Genomic DNA, 23,187 nt, shown 5'->3' with positions numbered 1-23,187 from the left:
ATTTGGGGACTGAGTAGGATTTCTAGAATGTCTAGGGATTTCTAGGGTTGCTCCTTTGACATTGGTGCTCATGGATTTAAAGTGACTCTGGGCACTCTGAAGACATGATCTGATCTGGTGAATTTCAGCTGCATTGTTGCAGGAATGGAGAACAGATCAGGATCAGTCAAGGTGGAGACTGAAGAAGCGAGTAGGTGATAAGTGGAAGACCAAACTTGTTTGTATGCTTCGGGTCTCGGCTAAAAGGAACTATTTCTAGTCATTTTTTCTAAAGAGACTTTCCTGACTCATTCTATTTTCTCTGCTGACTGTTTCCTTCATTGCATGATCACAATTTGTCCATATCATGCTGCTTCACTTGTCTTTCCCCATAAAAAGCAAGCTTCCCCTGCACAGGACTGTTCATTGTATTCACTGCCACATCCCCTGTGCTTAGTGCACTGACTGACATAAAGCATGGGTTGAATGATGCTTAGAACTTTTTTACCCAATGCATTTTTTTTAACCCTTTTATCCTATCAGGGTGAGTTCACCACTAAGAAAATAACCCTGCATTCTCCCTACTGACATTCATAGTTTTCATGTCAACACATTCCTTATACCTGGTATTTTCCATCTGAATCAGTTTTTTTTTTTTTTGCTGAGGTTGTAAGTCTAGGGATATAGGCTGGATAATAATTAGAAAGTTCATCCTGAAGGTTCATACAAATTCAGATATGAATAAATAAATGCCCATCCATGCCCAGTGAGCAAGATCAGAATTTATGATGCTGATTCTTTGACTTGAAGGCTGAACATGTGGAAATTGGTAGAAATGAGTTAAATCTAGAGAGTTAGATTATCCAGAGAATGGGAACTCAGAGCATTAAGAACTGAATCACTGACACGTACCTAAGGCTATGCCATGATAAATGTGAAATACTCATTTCAAAGACCCAAGTGGATGATCTTTTATACAAAGAAACAAGATGTAGCAGTAAGGTAATAAGATTTACTTGAAAACTGGAATTAATAGAGACTTTAATCTACAATAATATTTAAATGCTACTTATAATGATTTTCTGAGGGAAGGAGGTTATTGGAATTTTTTACACTTTACATTATCTTTTATATTTGAGCATTTTTACAAGTCACATGGGTTACTATTGCATGCAGAAAAAATATAAATATTTAATGTTAATAATTACTAGCTATACTAAATTACTTTATAGCCAGAAAAGAACATTAGTTTCTTAACCTCTGCAGCAGTGGTGGTTCTTAGAGAATGTGGGCTTTCGAATGAGATGAACTTTGCATAGAATCCCACCCTCCCCTTGTCTGTCTAGCTGAATGATATACATTAAGTTCCTTTCCTCAAGCTCAGGTTTCGTCATCTGTAAAATGGAGATGGCAACTGTGAACTTCCCTGGGTTCCCTTGGTTCCCTTGGTGGTTGTGAGGATATGTGGTGATTTACTCTAGGTAGTCACCTTAGTGCCGGGCACAGTGTTCATTCTCTGGAAGTATGGCTTCCAAGCAATGTGCTCTCATTTCCTCCTGAGCGATCCCGGAAGTGATCTCTTTCTGTTTCTATCAACTGTACCAATATTTTCTCAGGCTTAAACAATGAATTACCATCAGTGTATGTCTCCCTCAGTCCCCACGTACAGTCCGACATCAATTCTGTTGACTTCTTTTTTACATAGAATGACTACCATTCTCTTTTCCTCTCCATTTCCACTGCCACACTTTGAGTTTTGTCCTTACCCTGATGTCATGCTGGTGTGACCCAGGCAGACTCCCTGATCCCTCCTACCCTGCAAGTGACCTCTGTTTTCCTCACTCACAGCCTCTCTCAGCCCCTGCCCCTTAGCTACAGGTGATTTCCCCATGTTTCAGCACACTGCCTGTGTTGTCTTATTTAAAGACACTGGCTGATATTCAGGCACATTCTACCCATAGAAACTGATGTAATCCTCAGTGTGAATCCAAGGTGCAGATTCTCCAAAGAAAGCCAAGAAGTCACATCTTCAGCCTGGGGTAGATCAGGTGCTCAACCACTGTTTGGTGAGTGAATGTTGGATGGCTTCTCAAGACCTACCATACCACAGTCTTACCCAATGCGTGCAGCTTTCCATAACAGAAGCCATCAATCAGGCAGCAGATCTCCCTGACTGCTATGCCTGGCCTGAGTAATAAAATATGCAATCATTCTGCTAGAATTGATCCATTCTTTAAGATCCTTCTCATAACCCAGCTCTTTGGAGAAACGTTTTTTTGTACAATCTGCCTTTGTTCAAATTTTTTAGAACTTACTTTTAATCAGTCCATATATATATATATTTTTTTAAAGCACAATTGTGCTCTCTTTGATATTGTTTTCGGGTCATCTGGCCACAACTCACTTGTGGCTTTTACTGAAGACAGCAACCAGGCTCAACTTCAGCACAGAATAGAATCTTGATGTTCACTGATAATTAATTAACATGTGAGATATTATTTTAAAAATCTTTTTGCAGGGTGGCCTTTGATACCAGAATATTGTGCATGAAACTGAAATCCTAATTTCAAAAATGCACAAAAGGCTCAGATGGCTGAAGGTGTGACTTCTTGACTTTGTTTGGAGAATCTGCACCTTGGATTCGCGCTCAGGATTACACCAATTTCTGTGGGTAGAATCTGCCTGAATATCAGCCAATATCTTTATATGAGACAACACAGAGTTATACTTTTCTATAAACTTGTTTATTGTTTTTCCGAGGATCAGCCAGATGGGGGTAATTTGCTAAGTTAAACAGATTCAAGCTGGATGAAATACCAGGTGTCTTCTGTTGATCTTCCTACCTTCCTGAAGCACCATTAGAGCAGCCCCTTGGATGACTTTTCTGCCTTATTTTTCTTCCTGGTACTTATCACAATATGACAAATTATATATTTCATTTGTTTATTTCTTTGTCTTCCACCATAATGACAAGGACTTGTTTGTTTTGTTCACTGCTGCATCCCTAGTGCCTTGGACAGTGCCAGGCACAGAGCAGACATTCAAATCAGAACTAAGGAATGAATGAATGAATGAATGAATGGATGGGTGCATGCCTCTGTCAAGAACCACAAAACCAAAACAGGCTTGGTGACAAATTACTGACTTATAATGGGGGAGCCCAGTTGATGTTTTCTGGGGCTCTCTAGGACACATGCAGAACTGGATGGGGCAACAGCTATGTCTGGTGCCCCCAGCACAACTCCTTGGCCCATCTCTGATTTCAACCAAGCTGCAGTGGACAGCATTTCACGCAAGTTCGGTTTACCTATCTTAAGAGCACTGAGGAGGGCTTTTCTCTTTCTGCCCTAGACTGACCTGGCAGATGCAGCTAAGCTGGCATCCCTGGTGGCATCCCACCATCATGAGGGACAGGAGGCATGGATAATACTCCAGTTGCTGCCCTGCTGGTGGTCCATTCTAGAAGCATTTTGCTTGCGTCAGAAGGTTCTGGTGGAATTGGTTTTTTCTCCTTCCCTGTGTTGTCACTCTTCCTGCTCTCTCATTGTTGCTTCCTGGGATCACCTCCCACATGAATTCCCTTGTCTCAGGCTTTGCTTTTGAGGAAACCCAATTTTAAACAAGTAGAGTGTTCATGTAAACATGATGGCGAGTTACCAAAGCAATTTCCTGTCCAATATGATTGTGTTGGCATTTGATTAGGAGTCGAACTTAGATTCTTGTTCTGGCTGCACCAAAGCTGCTCTTCTCCTTCTCCTTCTTCTCCTTCTTCTCCTTCTTCTCCTTCTCCTTCTTCTGCTTCGTCGTCTTCTTCTTCTTCTTTAAATTAACTTCTCTGTGAGTCTTGCCTAAGACTGTTTTTTTTTTTTTTTTTCTGTGAGTAGGAAAATCTAGAAGTTGGAGGTCCAAGGTATTTCTCTTCTCACGTGGTTCCTAAACCTTGGATTTGCTCTTGTTCGCAGCTGCACAGTTCAAGCGGTGCACAGAATAATGAGAGGTAAAGAAAGATGTTTCCCTCAGAGGCCAGACCCACCTCCACCCCCAGCTGAGGGCACATGAGCTGATTCTGGCCTTGAGGTAGAAATTCCATCACCAAATCTTCCTGCCAGAGGTTCTTTCAGTTGTTTTATGGAGCCTGTTTTCCAAGTGTCTGATTTATGTTTCTTTTTGTTTGTTTATTTGTTTTTTTGAGACAGAGTCTCGCTTTGTCGCTCAGGCTGGAGTGCAGTGGCGCGATCTCGGTTCACTGCAACCTCTACCTCCCTGGTTCAAGCAATTCCCCTGACTCAGCCTCCAGAGTAGCTGGGATTACAGGCACCTGCCACCACGCCCAGCTAATTTCTTTTGTATTTTTAGTAGAGATGGGGTTTCACCATATTGGCAGACTGGTCACGAACTCCTCACCTCACACAATCTGCTGGCCTCGGCCTCCCAAAGTGCTGGGATTACAGGCGTGAGCCACTGTGCCCGGCCATGTTTCACTTTTTTAATGATTTGACTCTTTCAAACTACAGTTGACCTTTGAAAAAGGCAGGGGTTGGTTAGGGGAACCAGCCCCTCTCACAGTCAAAAATTTGCATATTCCTCTTGACTCCCCCAAAACTGAACTACTAATAGTCTACTGTTTACCCAAAGCCTTACTGATAAGGAAAACAACCCATATTATGCATGTTATATGTATTATATACTATATTTTTAAATAAAGTAAGCTGGCTGGGTGCGGTGGCTCACGCTTGTAATCCCAGCACTTTGGGAGGCCACGGCAGGCGGATCACGAGGTCAGGAGATCCAGACCATCCAGGCTAACATGGTGAAACCCCGTCTCTACTAAAAATACAGAAAAAAAAAAATAGCCGGGCATGGTGGCAGGCACCTGCAGTCCCAGCTACTCGGGAGGCTGAGGCAGGAGAATGGCGTGAACCTGGGAGGCGGAGCTCGCAGTGAGCCGAGATCGCGCGGCTGCTCTCCAGTCTGGGTGACAGCCTGACACTCCATCTTAAAATAATAATAATAATAATAATAATAATAACAAAGTAAGCTAGAAAAAACGAAATGTAATTAAGAAAATTATAAGGAAGAGAAAATGTATTTACTATTCATTAAGCGGAAGTGGCTCATAATGAAGTTCTCATGTCTCAGAAGGTCCTGGTGGAACTGGTTTTTTCTCCTTCCTTTCTTCTGATTTCCTTCCTTCCTCTGATTTCAACCAAATTGCAGTGGACAGTGTTTCATGCAAGCTCAGTCTACCTACCCAACGTTGGGTAGGCTGAGGAGGATGAGGAGGGCTTGGTCTTGCTCTCTCGGGGGTGGTAGAGGCGAAAGAAAATCCACCTGTAAGTGGACCCATGCGGTTTAAGCCCTTGTTGTTTAAGGGTCACCTGTAATTGATAACGAAACCTACACAGCAGGTGAAAACTGTTTGATGGCAAATGCAACAAAATGGAAATAAGCGTATTAATTTTTGCTCCTGTGTCTCCTCATTCCTCTGCATGAGACACTGCCTACCATCTATCTGCTTATATGTGAAAACGCCATAGATCTGTCTTTGGTAAAGTATGTAGTGTCTTGGAACTGAGTTAAAAAAGATCAGGCCGGGCGCGGTGGCTCAAGCCTGTAATCCCAGCACTTTGGGAGGCCGAGGCGGGTGGATCACGAGGTCAGGAGATCAAGACCATCCTGGCTAACACAGTGAAATCCTGTCTCTACTAAAAATACCAAAAAAAAAAAAAAAAAAAAAAAAAAAAATTAGCCAGGCGTGGTGGCGGGCGCCTGTAGTTCCAGCTACTCAGGAGGCTGAGGCAGGAGAATGACCTCAACCCAGAAGGCGGAAGCTTGCAGTGAGCCAAGATCGTGCCACTGCACTCCAGTCTAGGCGACAGAGTGAGACTCTGTCTCAAAAAAAAAAAAAAGAGAAGATGAAACCCACACAAGCCCACTTAGATATGACTGTGATAGGTGGCACATTCTTGTACCTGTGTACCCCATGCTACATGTGTTAAGCATTGTGTGCTAATCAGTTGTGTGATAACAGGTCCTGTAATGATATTATTATTTCACTGATTTTCTTGTCAGTTTTAGGTGCTTGTTATTTAACTTTCTTGCTTTTTTAAAAAAAAAGAAATAAGAAATATGAGCAAATTTTAAATATTCTTAACAAATCAAGCTCTGCTGCTCCCCATTCAGGCCCCTGGACCTGTTTTATTGAAGACTGTCTTGAGCTTGCTGACTCAACATGTCAAAAACAAGCAGGCAGACCTGTTATATACAATGACTTTTCCATGTAATTTTGGATTTTTCTGCACAACCAACCAAAATATGGAGACAAACTGGTTGCCACAACTTGATCTTAAGCTCTGATTTTAAATATTTCTATTTATAAAAATGGCTTCATTCTTTCATTAGTGATACAGATTTGAACTAAAAAAAAAAATGATGAATGCTGCTTTTTTTCTATTTTCTATTTTGAGGATCTGTGTAAAATCCAAATTTAAAGAGCTTTTGCTGCTAAAGGAAATATTCTGAAAACCACTTATAGGCACTGCCACCAAGACCCCCTCAGAGCAGAGTGTCAAACTCTAACCAACCACTGCCTGTCACTTAAACTCACTCCCAATCATCTCGACTCTAGTCTTCATCTTTAAAATCTCTGGACTCTTACTTTTTTTCTATTAGTACTAGATAGGGATGAAAAGAAATCTGACATACTTAAATTGAAAGGCTATGATAAGGACATTATTAAGGGCACACGCTTTAGTGGATGGATACTTTCTGGAAACCAGATTGTTGCCCATATTCAGTTTAACTGGTTAAATGGGGAGGCCATGTGAGCACTGTGCATGAGGAGGTGAGATATGTGCATTGTTGCCTACCAATACTCCTTATCCTCTGCTTTTTACCCTAAAGCCTCTGTCTCATCCTGTATATTTTTACTGTGACGCCTGCGATCTATCCTGTCTATATACCCTGCAGCCCAGGCATTTTTTTAATAACTAAAAATCAATCCCAGTACTTAGGATCATTCTCATCATTCTCATCCTGACCCCGTAACCTACATAACTCCTCCTCTGACAGTCCCCGGGATGTGAAAAGTATACGCATAGATGTGCAACTTTTGGTTTCATTTAAGCTGTAGAAAAACATATGCTATATGCAAGAAATTTCTTTTCAAAATGAAAACAATGAAGTTTGATGTAAATATGCCTAATGATTTTTGGATTAATGTTGATTGTTTAGTACCCATTAGTAAATGAGTTTGTTTTTTTTCTGACCCCGGGGAAACCATAAGGAGGAATCTTATAGAGCTTCAGATGTCTGCGTCCCAGATTGGTCTGGACTATTTGATGTAGAAAGTGACACATTCACTGGAATGGAAGAAGATAATATACTGGAAAGGAGCCAGAATCATGATGTAGTGGGCACTTGTGCTTAACTGGATTTCCATATATAGCGATCTCCTACCCATGAATTTAACACCAACAGTTTATTTCAAAGCCAGTGATTTGGAACATGGAATTTAGAGTAATGTTATAAATGGTGGTTTGGCTCCTTTTGCCTGTGACATATCTCATGGTTGCCCTACATAAAGTAATCCAAAAGAAAGTTGAACATGGCAGTGATGATACACAGAGAATCATTACTCTGAGTGGTCTGAGTCTACTCTTTATTTCCTGGGTAAGAAAATTGGGTAGCATTAAAACAGTAAAATAAATGGCATAAAAATCAAAAAGTATATACGGACAACACTCCTGTGGTGTTTGGTTATACAAAGTACAATCTGAATAGGAGTTGAAAACCAAGTTTTACTAGTATGAATGGGACATGGACAGGCTCGGTCACCTCTCTCCCCTCGGTAATGACATTTGTGAAATGGAGACAACATCACCTACTAAACTTACATTTAAGAACAAACGTCATGCCTGTCTGTATGCAAATCAACGTGGCTAGAGAAGAGCTCAGAACAATGCCAACTCAGTTCGTTTTAAACAAAGGATTGTAAATATCAAACGGGTGAATGATCCTATGTGTCTTTAGTCAATTCAAGCTCCCTAAGAGCTATTTCACTTTTCCTCTTTCCTTTTTTTTTTCTCAAAGAAGAGAAGCAAGCAAGATGCCCACATACTCTACCTCCTAATCCGCCAGCCAACCTGCACCTCTACCCGTACATCCCACTTTTTTTCTGATGTGAGAGGTGAACTGACTGTTTCCTGATCCCAGGTGTCCGCCTCCATTTGTGCACTGAATCTCAGGTCCTCTTGCCTACTTAGGAGGATTGCTTCTACAACTGCCTCCCTTCCCTCTCTTAGATGATCATTTTCCCATCTGCTGGCTCATTCTCTTCAGCATATGAGAACACCATATCTTCAATCTTATGAGAACCTCCATGAACTATGCAGACTTCTCAGCTACTGTCCTGTTTCTCTACAAACTCCTATAACCAAGTTTCTCTGGGAGAGTTTTGTGTAGTGCCTGTATCTACAGTCTCCTTGCATTCTCTCTGGAATCAACTCCAATCAGACCGCTCCACTGAAATTTCTCTTGTTAGGCTGTCATTAACCTCTGCATTGCCAAATCCCAGGTCGTTTGCTTGTTTTCATCTCACTAAATGTGTCCACAGGCTTCAGTGCAGTTAATCACTCTCTCTTCCCCTGAGATACTTCCAGGCACCACGTGCTCCTGGGTTCTCCTCTTTTCTGTTTCCTTTGATGATCCACTTTCTCACCCCTATCTAAAGGGAGGAGTGATTCATGGCTCAGTCCTGGGACCTCTTCTCTGGTCACATTCATTCCTCTTGACTTAATCTATTCTTGTGGTTTTATATCTAAAAGCTGATAACTCCAAAATTTGTCTCTCAATCCCGTCCTCTTTCCTCCACTTGAGATGGCTGTATCCAATTGTCTTTTGGACATCTCCGTTTGGATGTAACACAGACATGTCAACATGTCAAGATTTATCTAATTAAAACTTCACTCTTGATTTCTGCTTACTTTTCCTCAAATGAAAACATAAGCAAATGGACATACTTCCCATCTCATCTAGATTAAGTTCTACATTCCTCAGCATTGCTTACAAGGTCCTACATAAACTTGCTGCTGGCTTCTGTGACCTCATGTCCCACAAATCTCTATCTGGCTCACGCTAAGCACCTTGTCCCTTAGACTTTTTCTCGATCATCGTGGGTGCTGTCCCACCTCAGGGACATCATTGCTGTTTCCTTGGTCCATAACAGTCTTCTTTGAGATGCCTGCAGAGCTGGCTCACTCACTATCCTGACAGCATTTACTTTCTATGTTTGGTGGTGATGGTCACACAGGATTTGTTAGGCAATGCAATCAACAAATTAAAAGAAATGTATTTTGTGTCAAGTAATCATAGTCCTTATGCAGAAAAGTAAAAAAAAACAGGATAAAGGGCTAGAAAGTGCTGGAGATGTGGGGTGGTATTTTGGATGTGATGATCGGGGGAGGCCTGTCCAGTAAGGTGACAGTTGAATGACAGCCTTAAAGAAGTGAGAAAAAAAGTAATTTCTACTTGATGGATTCACAAGTGACAGATTCACTGAATAGATATGAGAGCACGATGTTTCTACACTTTCATTAGTCTTCCTCTCAATTTTAAATCTGGTACATTTACCAATTTCTCTAAAATTACTGAACCTTCAAGGAAATGATACACAATGCAAGTTAATGCCCCAAGTGTTTGGGACACTGAGATAGCCCTTCTCTTAAGTAGAAGGCTTAATTAAGTGTATTAATTAACAAACATTAACAGACAATATAATTTTTTGACTCATATTTTTATTCTTTCTTGTTTTATTATATTTTATATCACCTCTAAATTAATAAAATACCAGCGATAGAAGGCACGTCATATTTTGATTTAGTGGAAATACATTCGATGTTTCACCTGCAAATACAATATTGGCTTATTATTTCACATATTCCCAATTATATCACGTTTATTAATAGTTTTTTGTTGTAGTGCAAATAGATTTTTCATTCTATCCAATGCACTTCAGCCTTTGTAGAGATGGAATATACTCTTCTTTATCTAATAACAGGATGAGTCATATTACCACAAGCTCTAATATTTGTATGTCTTTGTTTGGCCTTCTATAACAAAATATCTGAGATTGGGTAACTTATAAAGAATAGAAATTTTATTACCGTTCTGAAGGCTGGGAAGTCCAAGATCAAGGCACCTGTATTTGATGTCTGGTGAGGCAGTTCTCTCTGCTTGCAAGATGGTGCCTTGTTGCTGGGTCCTCTCTGGCAGAAGGGTAGAAAGAGCCTAGCTAGTTTCCCCTTGGCCCTTTTACAAGAGGAAATCCCATTCATGAAGGCTCCACCCTCGTGACCTCCTATGAGTTTCACCTCTTAAAGCTATCACATTGGTGATTAAGTTTCAACATACGAATTTTGGGGGACACACTCAGACCATAACACCTTATAATCCTGGAGTTGGTTTTGCCTGATTGTGGCGATGATGTATATTTCTATTAATCCACGTCTGGAGTCAATTTGTTAGTGTTTAATTTAGAATGTTTACATTTGTATTCACAAATAAGATGGAGGAACAACTTCTCTTTCTCTGCTTTGACAAATTGCTGAATTAGAGTCTTATTAGATCTGGAAGAGAACCAAGAATCTTCTTTCTTATAATATGTTCTGGGCACAATTTAAATAGCATATGAATTATCTGGAGCTTGAAGTTTTGAAATGGAAAGTACCCATAAATTCCTTTGGACTGGTGCTATTCTGAAAGGAAGCACTTCAATACATTTTAAGATTCCTTTTATGGTTACAGCTATATTTAGAGTTTTAATTTAATTATGAGTACATTTTAAAAACATCGATTTTTAAAAATTTGCCTATTTTATCTACATTTAAAAATATATCAGAATAGATTTGTATGAATGATACACTATTTTATTAAATTTTCTCTGCATGTCTTTTCTAATTTCGTGTATTTTTGTTTCCTTCATTTTTATTTTTAATTTGTGCATTTGTATGTTCTTTTTTATTTCCTGATTACAGTAGAATGTATGCTTCCACTGCTTAGTTATTTTTGGAAACAATTCTGAAGTCAATTGATGAATTCTCCTGGTCTTCTCTACTTCAATTAAGGGACTTTATAATTGTTTGTATTGCTTGTGTCTGCTTCTTCCTTTGGGAGACACTGTTTTATGTAAGAATATGTATTAGATTAATTGGAACTACCCATGAAGTTGATTATTTCTCTCTCATAATATTTATCTATTATCTTCATCTGTTCTTTGGAGGGGTTTTATGAACTGATAGTCAAATGCACTAATTTGAGTTGTTTTGCTCTTTTCTATTCTCCAATTTTTTCCTTTATTCATCATGGTCTGATTTTGTTTTGTCAACACTGAATTTTGCTGAGATTAGAAATAAAAAGGAAAAGACTAAATTCAATGTGGTCCCCTGCATTGGATCTTGGAACAAAAAAAAAAATTTAGTGGATGAACTGGTGAAAAATTATATTTTCATTTTGGAAAATAGTTTGATAATTTCTTATAAACTACATATAGTTACTATACAGCCCAGGAATCCCACTCTTAGATATTTTCCTAAGTGTATTAAAAGGTTCCATCCACACAAAAACCTGTGTAAAAATAGTTATAGAACTGGCCGGGCGCGGTGGCTCACGCCTGTAATCCCAGCACTTTGGGAGGCCGAGGTGGGCGGATCACAAGGTCAGGAGATCGAGACCACGGTGAAACCCCGTCTCTACTAAAAAATACAAAAAATTAGCCGGGCGTGGTTGTGGGCGCCTGTAGTCCCAGCTACTCGGGAGGCTGAGGCAGGAGAATGGCGTGAACCCGGGAGGCGGAGCTTGCAGTGAGCCGAGATCGCGCCACTGCACTCCAGCCTGGGCGACAGAGCGAGACTCCGTCTCAAAAAAAAAAAAAAAAAAAAAAAAAAAAAAAATAGTTATAGCAGCTTGATCCTATAATCACCAAAAACTGGAAAAGGCCAATGGCTAAATTGTGATACATCCGTACAAAGGGATACTATCCAGCAATGAAAAGGACTGAGTGATTGATGCACACAACAATATGGATGAATCTTAAATGCATTTAGCTAAGAGAAAGAAGCCAGACCCAAAAGCCCACACAGTAATTGATTCCACTTATGTACATTCTGGAAAAGACCAAACCATCAAATTGGAAAAGAGAATAATGGTAGCGGGCAACCTTGACCACAAACAGAGTGCACAAAAAATTTTAGGGCGATGAAACCATTTTTCTACGATACTAAGGTGGTGAATGCATAATTGTATGCATTTGTCTAAACCCATAGAACTATCCATCATAAAAGTGACTTCAATGTATGCGTATTCAGAAAATAAGCCTATGTGACAAGAGATCCAAGATGGAATGTAGACTAATAAGTGAATCTAACTGTATTACATGTTAGTTGGAATCACTGAGGGGCTGGAGGAAAACAAGAAACTGATCTAAGTAACTTTGGAAAACAATATTTTGACTGGGTGTTGTAAGGCTGAAGACAAAAGGAACTGTATATAAACTCTGTACTCTTGTTGGTAAAATTGTTTTTTGTGGAGATCCAGTTTAACAATTATGAAATTGCTTTACTTATATACGGAGGGTTGAACAAGGAAGTAAATGAATGGTGGATAGTGAGAACCAGGTTTCTCACTGCTGGAGAGAGACATTACAAATCAGCAAGGAGCAAAGGCTAGAATGAGCCATATGACACTGGACTGGAGGGAAGATAACAATATGAACTCATGTTCAGCTTACACGCACAGAGAATAGCTACAGAAATTACTATTGATGTGTGTATACAGTGGTTAGTAGACATATACATACATCCTAGCTCTGTCTGCTGAGAGGTTCTAGAAACAATACTCCAGTAGCAACATCATATCCAATGTATAGATTTCGGTTTCTAAATACCGTTCTTTAATAAAAGGAATATGGGATCCTTGGGGAAGTAAATTTTTCTTGGGTTCGGGCAGAGAAAACAGAAAAGAAATTTTCTTACAGAAAAATTCCGAATAGTATATTTAGATAAAGCCCCTCTGGGAAGTGGAGCTTACTGCTGTTCCCCCTCCCTTAAGTATATGCTGGACAGAGACTCTCTTTGAAAGAACAGAGTGTGGAAAGAAAAAACAACTAACTTCATGGCAGAGAAACCTGGTAACCAATACTTTAACCAGGAGATCAAGGTTAATATCACCAGTGGGAAATCATGTTGATATCATACACTACCTGATGCAATGGGATGAAAACGTCCCTTATTCCACCTCTGCGGTATTTTCCACCAAAAGCCAATAACCTTAATCTAATCACAAGGAAACATGAGACAAGCCCAAATTGAGGCTCATTCAAAATACCAAGTACCCCTCAAAAACTCCAAGGTCTTGGAAGACAAGGAAAAAGACCGAGAAACTGACTGACTAAGGGAGATTCAGGGGATGTGAGGACTCAATTCAATGTGGTCCCCTGCATTGGATCTTGGAACAGAAAAGGGAATTTAGTGGACAAACTGGTCAAAGCCAAATAATGAATGGAGTTCAGTTAGTAACATACCAGCGTTGATTTCCTAAGTTCTGACAAATGTACCATAGTTACATAAAATGTTACCATAGGGGAAATTGGGTGAAGTGTATATGGGAACTCTCTGTATTATATTTGCAACCATTCTGTAAATCTAAACTTATTCCAAATGAAAAGTTTATTAAAAATATTTTTCTCTGTTTCTTACAGTAATGTTTTATTGGGGAGGGGCATTTGCTCTAAAAGTTCAAGTAAACCTTACAATTTGTCTTCTCTTCTCATATCTGATGCTATTTCTCTGGCTGTTCCTTCGTAGAGAAGAAGGTCCCTGCTCACCGTAGGTGGTACTTGCAGGTGACTTTCCCTATAATTTTTTATTCTGGGACAATCTGTCCCATGAGCAACCCAAAGCCAGTGAGGACAGAGTTCCCCACTGCCCAGTGGTCAGCCCAGCATCAATCCCACTGGGTTCTGGTAGTAGTGTAGGCTGTGGTGTCTCAGCACCCTTATGCTTTGTGTGGCCTAAAGCTTCAAGTAGCCAACATCAGCCCTAGATTTGAAGTCATTGGATGCTACCAATGGGAAATGGAGTCTCATCATCTCCCTCAATGGGCTAGTTCTTCATATTTCTTGAAGAGTGGTTGGTTTGGTTTTTCCCCTTGGTGATCTGTCACCTTTACTTTTTCCCATTGAAACACTATGAAATTCCAGCTACTGGGAGAATTATTCCTTACGTTCTAGTGGTGATACACAGTTTTCCTTACATCATCGGATGGGTCAACATCAGTGGGAATTGAGAGATTAGCGATCAAATATGCAGACGTGGACTGCCATTCCGAATGAAGCTGGTGATTTGGAATGCAGTGTCTTAGAATTTAGCAGCCCGAAGGCAACACATTTTTAGAGAATGTTTTTAGTCTTTCCTTGGTAACCTTTAAATACAAAGAACCCAAAACATTGAACTTATATTTTTGTATCAGTGTCACGAATAAAGTAATATTCTATTGTCTCCAGGATGGAGAATGAGAGAATTTGTATACTTGCTACTGTTTCAGACATATAACTTCCTATAAAATTCTATTGGAGGTGTAAGTTTTCGAAATTGTGAATTTTTACTGTATTTCTCTCAGGAAATCTGTCGCAAAAGGAACACTAGACTCTTGGGCCTTTGGATCACCTTCTAGCTTTTGAAATAGAACTGCATGCTTCCTGTTTGGTGATTTTTCTCCAGGCTCCGTAGGTCCTATTTGGTATTGGGAGATGGATAGACTTGGAGTGTGTTGGGTTGGCTACTCTCCCCTCTTACTTCCAGTCAATTTCTCTGTGGTTTATTTTCCTGGTAAGGTTTTCTCTTCTCTTTAATCTTTTAGTACATTTGCCCTCCAAATGTGGTGACCTGTGTGTTAATAAGCTCTGACCTTCTTCTAGACTTACCTGCTTTATATTTTCTAGAAATCCCTCAAGCTTTCTGGCAGTGGATACAATCCTTCCTTAGTTTCCAGTAGTGATGTGGATTTCCCTCTAAATTCTATGCTAGATTCTTTGGTCAATTCACTAGGAATTTGGGGTGGGAGGTGGAAGGAAGGTGTAGTTGAGTTCATGGGGCTCAGATTCCTCTTTGAACTAGAGATCTCTGCTACGCTTTATTTATTTTATAATCAGGTACGTCTTTTCTTTCCAGACATCAAGTTCCTTGATGCTATACTTCTTTGGTTCAACAGAGCCTTGCATATAAGGCATTCAATAAATATTTGCTGAGTGAATGAACTGAATGATTGGATTTAGAGGATATTCAGTTTAATTTCGTCCCTGAGATGGTCCCCAGCATGGAAGACACTGCTTTCTAATCTTGGCTTTCTCCCAGTTACACACTGTCATAGTTAGCAACTGGTTGTTAAGTCAGACTGATCCATGTACTGTAATGTTTCTCCTCTACCTGGCTCTGGGCTGAGCTAGACTTCGTTCCTACAAGTTGCAGGCAGGGAATTATTGGTGGACAATGACTCCTACCCCAGAAGCAAACTCCATAAATGGCTCCCCGCGCAGAACCCAGCAGGAAGGATGCAAGAAGGACAATAAGGTTGCTTGGCATGTCCTGCACTGTGGATAAAGAACAATTCCTGACAAAATGAGGAGGTTGAAGGAGTTTGGAGATTAAAAAAAAAAAAAAAAAAAATCCTGACTGTCATTCTATTGCATGGAGCTATATTCGAATTTTATCTGGTGGATGTGATTCTCTTTGATCAGGCTGGCTGTTTGAAGGGATTTGGCGCATAATAGATAATCCCAACTTTGAGCATAAATCAGGGGCTGTGTGCTGATGGATGCCTGGCACTTTCTTATGATAATGTATGATTGTGGAATGGCAGGGGAAATACCACAGCCTTATCTCAGTGCAGCAGCAGCCGAGGGAAAGAACCTTGAGCCCAAAGGGAATAGGGGGCAGGGGCATAAGAACCTAGTGTTTTTTTTTTTTTTTTTTTTTTTTTTTAAAGAAATTGTGAAACTGAGCTAAAAGTGTTCTGGGATGTGGCTGGAAATGCTGCATTTTAGAATCTGACAGTGGCAAAATACCAGGCAAAGGAAATATGACCAGCAACCCTTCCCCCTAAGTGTGCTCAGTTTACTGTTGCTAGAATTTCGGAGAACATCAGCTGCTTGCGTCCCCCTTCCGGAAACCCCTTAGCTGTGAATGGGAGAAGAAGCTGCTGCCAGCCTCCCGGGACATGTTCTGTAACATCCAACACATGTGATGGGAAATTCTCACTTCTAGAGAGGTGCACACATTGTGGTCTGAGATAAAAGGGCTACTCTGAGAAGAACCCAAGGTTTGGGCAGGTCTGGGCAGAGCCATTCCATACCAGAGTGTATAAATGAAATCTACCTTCATCTCTTTTGGTACACAGGACTCCATGCTTATTACTACAAATAAGAAAGAAAATAGAACTGGGTGGTATTAAATATCTAGTATATTATCATTCATTTAGTTGTGTTTTAACCATGCAGATTCCAATATCTGGCCCAGTGTTTCCAGATGGCCTCTGCCTACTAAGCAGGATGCACCTGCCCCTAGAACACATGTCCACATGCATCTCTTTTCTCTTACTAGGGGCAGGGAGAAGATGAAGTAGGCGGAACAATAGTCTTCCAAATTACGAAATGTGATCAAGTGACCAACTTCTCTAAAAAATGCTGGTGTAAATAACTCTGCTGATATTAAACACATTAACAATTAGATAATGGTATTTAGTCTGCATTATTCAATTGGAGACTTTCTCACCCTCAAAAAATAGGCAGTGCCAGATGAAAAAATGAGATTTCGAAGGCACCATCTTATGGGTAGAAGGCAGTTGACCAGTTTCCAAGATAGACTTTGACATGGAAAGCTCTTTAAGGCCAGGTGAGGTGGCTCACACTTGTAATCCCAGCGCTTTGGGAGGCCGAGATGGGTGGATCATGTGAAGTCAGGAGTTCGAGATCAGCCTGGCCAACATGGTGAAACCCTGTCTCTACTAAAAATACAAAATTAGCCTGGCATGGTGGCTCACACCTGTAATTCCAGCTACTCAGGATGCTGAGGCAGGAGGAGAATAGCCTGAACCCGGGAGGCGGAGGTTGCAGTGAACCAAGATGGTGCCATTGTACTCCAGCCTGGGCAACAAGAGCAAAACTCCATCTCAAAAACAAAACAAAACTCTTAAGCTATTTAAGAACCGGCATTAATAATTTCCTTATCATTGACCACTGAGGGTTGTAGAGATGAATCATGTGGCCTTTCACACTTCAGAGAAAGGCTGTGACTGCCAACCCAGGGGAGACTCCACATTGCTTCCTGAGCACAAGGATCCTGAAAATGAACAAACAGCAGACACCAGCCTCCCTGGGACACATACTCATCCCTGGCTGGGTGATTTGCACACATGTTTAATTTCTTCTAGGAACAATGTAAACATAAGGAAGGAACTGTTCCCAAGTCTTCTCGCCTCTGCCTTCCCATCTAAACAGCAGTGCAGAATGCTTTAATAGCTAACGTTTATTGCCCACTTAACACATGTCAGACACTATTTTAGTTGCTTATGTGCATTACCTTATAAAACCAGGAAGAGAAAGAAGGAGCTAAATATAAAAATCCCAATATATATCTGCAAAGTGTAGATGCTAACAGAGAAATAATGTTAAGAGGAATAATCTCAACACTTTCCTTAGTAATTTCCCTATTGCATATGGCACTGAGATATCAACTCCAATTAAGTTGGAAAATTATACTTCTAAATCTCCAAAGGCTTTAAAAATCTTTCTTCCATCTAGATTTGGTCTAGGCCTATGATCAGTGTAAAAGATCACACATTTCTTTGATTTAATAAAACAGACAAAACTGAAAAAGTGAAAGAGCTCATAAGTAATTGCTAAGATCACTGAAAAAGGTAGGTTAAAAAATCCGAAAGAGAAGCTCATTTGCAGAGTCCTTCTGTGATGCAGATATAACATTCAGGGGTCCACCAGGCAAGCCATCTGGAGGTGGGCCTGCACAGAGCTTCCCTGCACAGAGCTTCCCTGCACATTTCTATATGGTAAACTCAAACTCTCAACCTTCACATCCTCCTTCCAAGGCTGGAGGGATACTTGGTGTGCTCCCAGGAGAAACACTCTAAGACTGAGGAGCAAACTGAGAAGAACTAGAAATGAAAGCTGCTTTGTATCGACAGTCACATCAAGACAGCAGAGGCTGCTGCATATCAAGGCAACTGGGCTGTTTTAACAGCAACCTAATAGACGGCTGAAGGAGAGGGAGACTGGGTTTGAGGAAGGAGGTTTACCAGAGCTGCAAGTCAACAGGGGAGGACAATGGTGACCTGCAACAGATGTGACCACAGGGCCCAGGAAAAGCAAACTGGCAGTTACTGGCCTTGTTCCTCTCTCGGTGAGACTGGAGGGGATTCCAGAAACATGTAATTGAGTAATAATCAGGGTTGGAAGGAAGCAGCTGATGGAGCTCAGGACACACTATCCCAAAATATGGCAACAGGCATTTGAGAAAACAGAATAAGCAGGAAGATCTCTCTGACTTTCCTTTTCCACCCTTCTCTCCTGAAGCAGATCACAAGCTCCTCATGGGAGAAGCGCCCTCCCTGTACCCAGAGCAAAGGGGCTTCCTTCTCTCTGAAGACACGGGGGACACAGAGAAGAATCTATTAGAGTAGGTGCTTAGGCAGACGTGAGCAGGGTAGGAGAGGGCCCCTGCCCAGCAATGTCAAGTGACCATCAATTGATGGTCAGGTGGTTGTTAAACTGTCTTTCTAACATGACAATAGGTCACCACTGGCACCAGGGACGCACAGTCTCCCTGTGGATAGAAAACACCTGAAGCTGGTGATCAGCAGCTTCCAGATAAGATCCCAGGAGTTGGGTGAGCAGGCTCCAGCATGCTTACTAAGAGGCAAAATAGTGGAGTTTAACCAGTATATGATCTTCCTCTGGGGATGCTCAACTGGTAAGGGAAAAATGCCTCAAGTTAGCCTGTGTACAGCTTCAGTAAACACACTGCACATGCACACTGCACACTCTCAAGTGCTGGCAGGTCACTGCACATGCGGATCACCCTCCTGAAGGGAAGAATTAGGGAAGAAGAAACACAAATCCCCCAAATCATGTCAGTATTTAAAACCCCAAGTCAAGGGACGAATAAGGCACTTGGATCTCTCCAGTTGCCTGCTTGGCCCTCTTCAAGTGTACTTTGCTTCTGACTTTCCGATGTAGGTGTTTAGGGCTATGAACTTTCCTCTTGGCACCACCTTAGCTGTATCCCAGAGGTTCTGATAGGTTGTGTCATTATTGTCATTCAATTTGAAGAATTTTTTAATTTGCATCTTGATTTCATTTTTGACCCAATGCTCATTCGGGAACAATTTAATTTCCATGTATTTGCGTGGTTTTGAAGGTTCCTTTTGGAGTTGATTTCCAGTTTTATTCCACTGTGCTCTGAGAGAGTGTTTAATATAATTTCAATTTTCTTAAATTTATTGAGGCTCATTTTATGGCCTATCATGTGATCTATCTTGGAGAAAGTTCCATGTATTGTTGAATAGAATGTGTATTCTGCAGTTGTTGGATGAAATGTTCTGTATATATCCGTTAAGTCCATTTGTTCCAGAGCATAGTTTAAATCCATTGTTTCTTTGTTGACTTTCTGTCTAGAAGACCTGTCTAATGCTGTTAGTGGAGTATTGAAGTCCCCCACTATTATCGTGCTGCTGTCTATCTCATTTCTTAGGTCTATTAGTAATTGTTTTATAAATTTGGAAACTCCAGTGTTAGGGGCATCAAAAAGTCTGAAAGGGCACAAACAGACAATCTGAGGTCACACTTCAAGGAACTAGAGAAACAAGAACAAACCAAACCCAAACCCAGCAGAAGAAAGGAAATAACCAAGATCAGAGCCGAACTAAATGAAATTAAAACAAAAGAAATACAAAAGAGAAATGAAATAGAAATCTGGTTCTTTGAAAAGATAAATAAAATTGGTAGACCATTAGCAAGATTAACCAAGAAAAGAAGAGAGAAAATACAAATAACCTCAATGAGAAATAAACAGGAGATATTACAACTGACACCACTGAAATACAAAAGATCATTCAAGGCTACTATGAACCCCTTTACACACATCAACTAGAAAACCTAGAAGAGATGGATAAATTCCTGGAAAAATACAACTCTCCTAGTTTAAATCAGGAAGAATTAGATACCCTGAACAGACCAATAACAAGCAGTGAGATTGAAATGGTAATTTAAAAATTACCAACTACAACAACAACAAAAAATCCAGGACCAGATGAATTTACAGCAGAATTCCACAAGACATTCAAAGAATTGGTAGTGATCCTTTTGACACCATTCCACAAGATAGAGAAAGAAAGAACCCTCCCTAATTCATTCTATGAAGCCAGCATCACCCTAATACCCAAACCAGGAAAGGACACAATCAAAAAAGGAAACTGCAGACTAATATCCTTGATGAACATAGATGCTAAAATCCTTAACAAAATACTAGCTAACCAAATCCAACAACATATTAAAAAGATACTCCACCATGATCAAGTGGGTTTCTTTCATACCAGGGAGGCAGTGACGGTTTAACATATGCAAGTCAATAGATGTGATACACCACATAAAGAGAATTAAAAACAAAAAACCACATGATCATCTCAATAGATGCAGAAAAGCATCTGACAAAATCGCGCATCCTCTTATGATTAAAACCCTCAGCAAAATCAGCAAAGGACACACCTTAACATAATAAAAGCCATCTATGACAAACCCACAGCCAACATAATACTGAATGGGGAAAAGTTGAAAGCTTTCCCTTTCAGGATGGGAACAAGACAAGGATGCCCACTCTCATCACTCCTCTTCAACATAGTACTGGAAGTCCTAGTGAGAGCCATCAGACAAGAGAGAGAAATAAAGGGCATCCACATTGGTAAAGAGGAAGTCAAACTGTCCCTGTTTACTGATGATATGATCATTTACCTTGAAAACCGTAAGGACTCCTCCAAAAAGCTCCTACAACTGATAATTCAGCAGTTTGCTGATACAAGATCAATGTACACAAATCATTAGCTCTTCTATACTCCAACGGTGACCAGGTGGAGAATCAAATCAAGAACTCAACCCCTTTTACAATAGCTGCAAAAAACATAAAATACTTAGGAATATACCTAACGAAGGAGTTAAAAGACCTCTACAAGGAAAACTACAAAACACTGTTTAAATAAATCTTAGACAGGCAGGACGTGGTGGCTCACACCTATAATCCCAGCACATTGGGAGGCTGAAGTGGACAGACCATGATGTCAGGAGTTTGAGACCAGCCTGGCCAACATGGTGAAATCTTGTCTCTACTATAAATACAAAAATTAGTCAGGCATGGTGGCGGGTGCCTGTAATCCCAGCTACTTGGGAGGCTGAGGCAGGAGAATTGCTTGAAACTGGAAGGCAGAGGTTGCAGTGAGCTGAGATCATGCCACTGCATTCCAGCCTGGGTGAAAGAGTGAAACTCTGTCTCAAAAAAAAAAAAAAAAAAAAAAATCATAGATGACACAAACAAATGGAAACACATCCCATGTGCATGGATGGGTAGAATCAATATTGTGAAAATGACCATACTGCCAAAAGCAATCTACAGATTCAACACAATCTCCATCAAAATACCACCATCATTCTTCACAGAGTTAGAAAAAACAATTATAAAATTCACATGGAACCAAAAAAGAGCCCACACAGCCAAAGCAAGACTAAGCAAAAAGAAGAAATCTGGAGGCATCACACTACCTGATTTCAAACTATACTATAGGGCCGTAGTCACCAAAACAGTGTGGTACTGGTATAAAAATAGGCACATAGACCAATGGAACAGAATAGAGAACCCGGAAATAAACCCAAATACTCAGAGCTAACTGATCTTCGAAAAAACTAACAAAGACAGAGTGGGAAAGGGCACCTTTTCAACAAATGGTGCTGGAATAACTGGCTAGCCACATCTAGGAGAATGAAACTGGATCCTCATCTCTCACCTTATACAAAAATCAACTCAAGATGGATTAAGGACTTAAACCTAAGACCTGAAACTATAAAAATTCTGGAAGATAACATTGGAAAAACCCTTCCAGACATTGGCTTAGGCAAGGATTTCATGACCAAAAACCCAAAAACGAATCCCATAAAAACACAGATAAATAGATGGGACCTAATTAAACTAAATTTTTGCATGGAGAAAGGAACAGTCAGCAAACAGACAACCCACAGATTGGGAGAAAAATCTTCACAATCTATACATCTGACAAAGGACTAATATGCAGAATCTACAAATAACTAAAACAAATCAGTAAGAAAAAAAAAATCCCATCAGAAAGTGGGCTAAGAACATGAATAGACAAGTCTCAAAAGAAGATATAAAAAATGACCAACAAACATATGAAAAAATGTTCAACATCACTAATGATCAGGGAAATGCAAATCAAAACCACAATGCAATACCACCTTACTCCTCCAAGAATGGCTATAAAATCAAACAACAGTAGATGTTGACATGGATGCGGTGAACAGGGAACGCTTCTACACTGCTGGTGGGAATGTAAACTAGTACAGCCACTATGGAAAACGGTGTGGAGATTCCTTAAAGAACTAAAAGTAGAACTACCATTTGATCCAGCAGTCCCACTACTGGGTATCTACCCAGAGGAAAAGAAGTCATTATTTGAAAAAGATACTTGCACATGCATATTTATAGTAGCACAATCCACAATCACAAAATCATGCAACCAACCCAGATGCCCATCAATCAACAAGTGGATACAGAAACTGTGATATATATATATATATATATACAATGGAATACTACTGAGCCATAAAAAGGAATGATTTAACAGCATTTGCAATGACCTGGATGAGATTAGAGACTGTGATTCTAAGTGAAGTAACTCAGGAATGAGAAACCAAGCATCATATGTTCTCACTGCTATGGGAGAGCTAAGCTATGAGGACACAAATGCGTAAGAATGATACAATGGACTTTGGGGACTTGGCGGGAAAGAGGGAGTGGGGCAAGGGATAAAAGACTACATATATGGTGCAGTGTATACTGCTCGGGTGATGAGTACACCAGGATC

Source organism: Macaca fascicularis, chromosome 16 (assembly GCF_037993035.2).
Source record: "Macaca fascicularis isolate 582-1 chromosome 16, T2T-MFA8v1.1".
Lineage (NCBI taxonomy): Eukaryota > Metazoa > Chordata > Mammalia > Primates > Cercopithecidae > Macaca > Macaca fascicularis.
The sequence above is the reverse complement of the archived record's forward strand: the minus strand, read 5'-3'. Positions refer to the sequence as shown.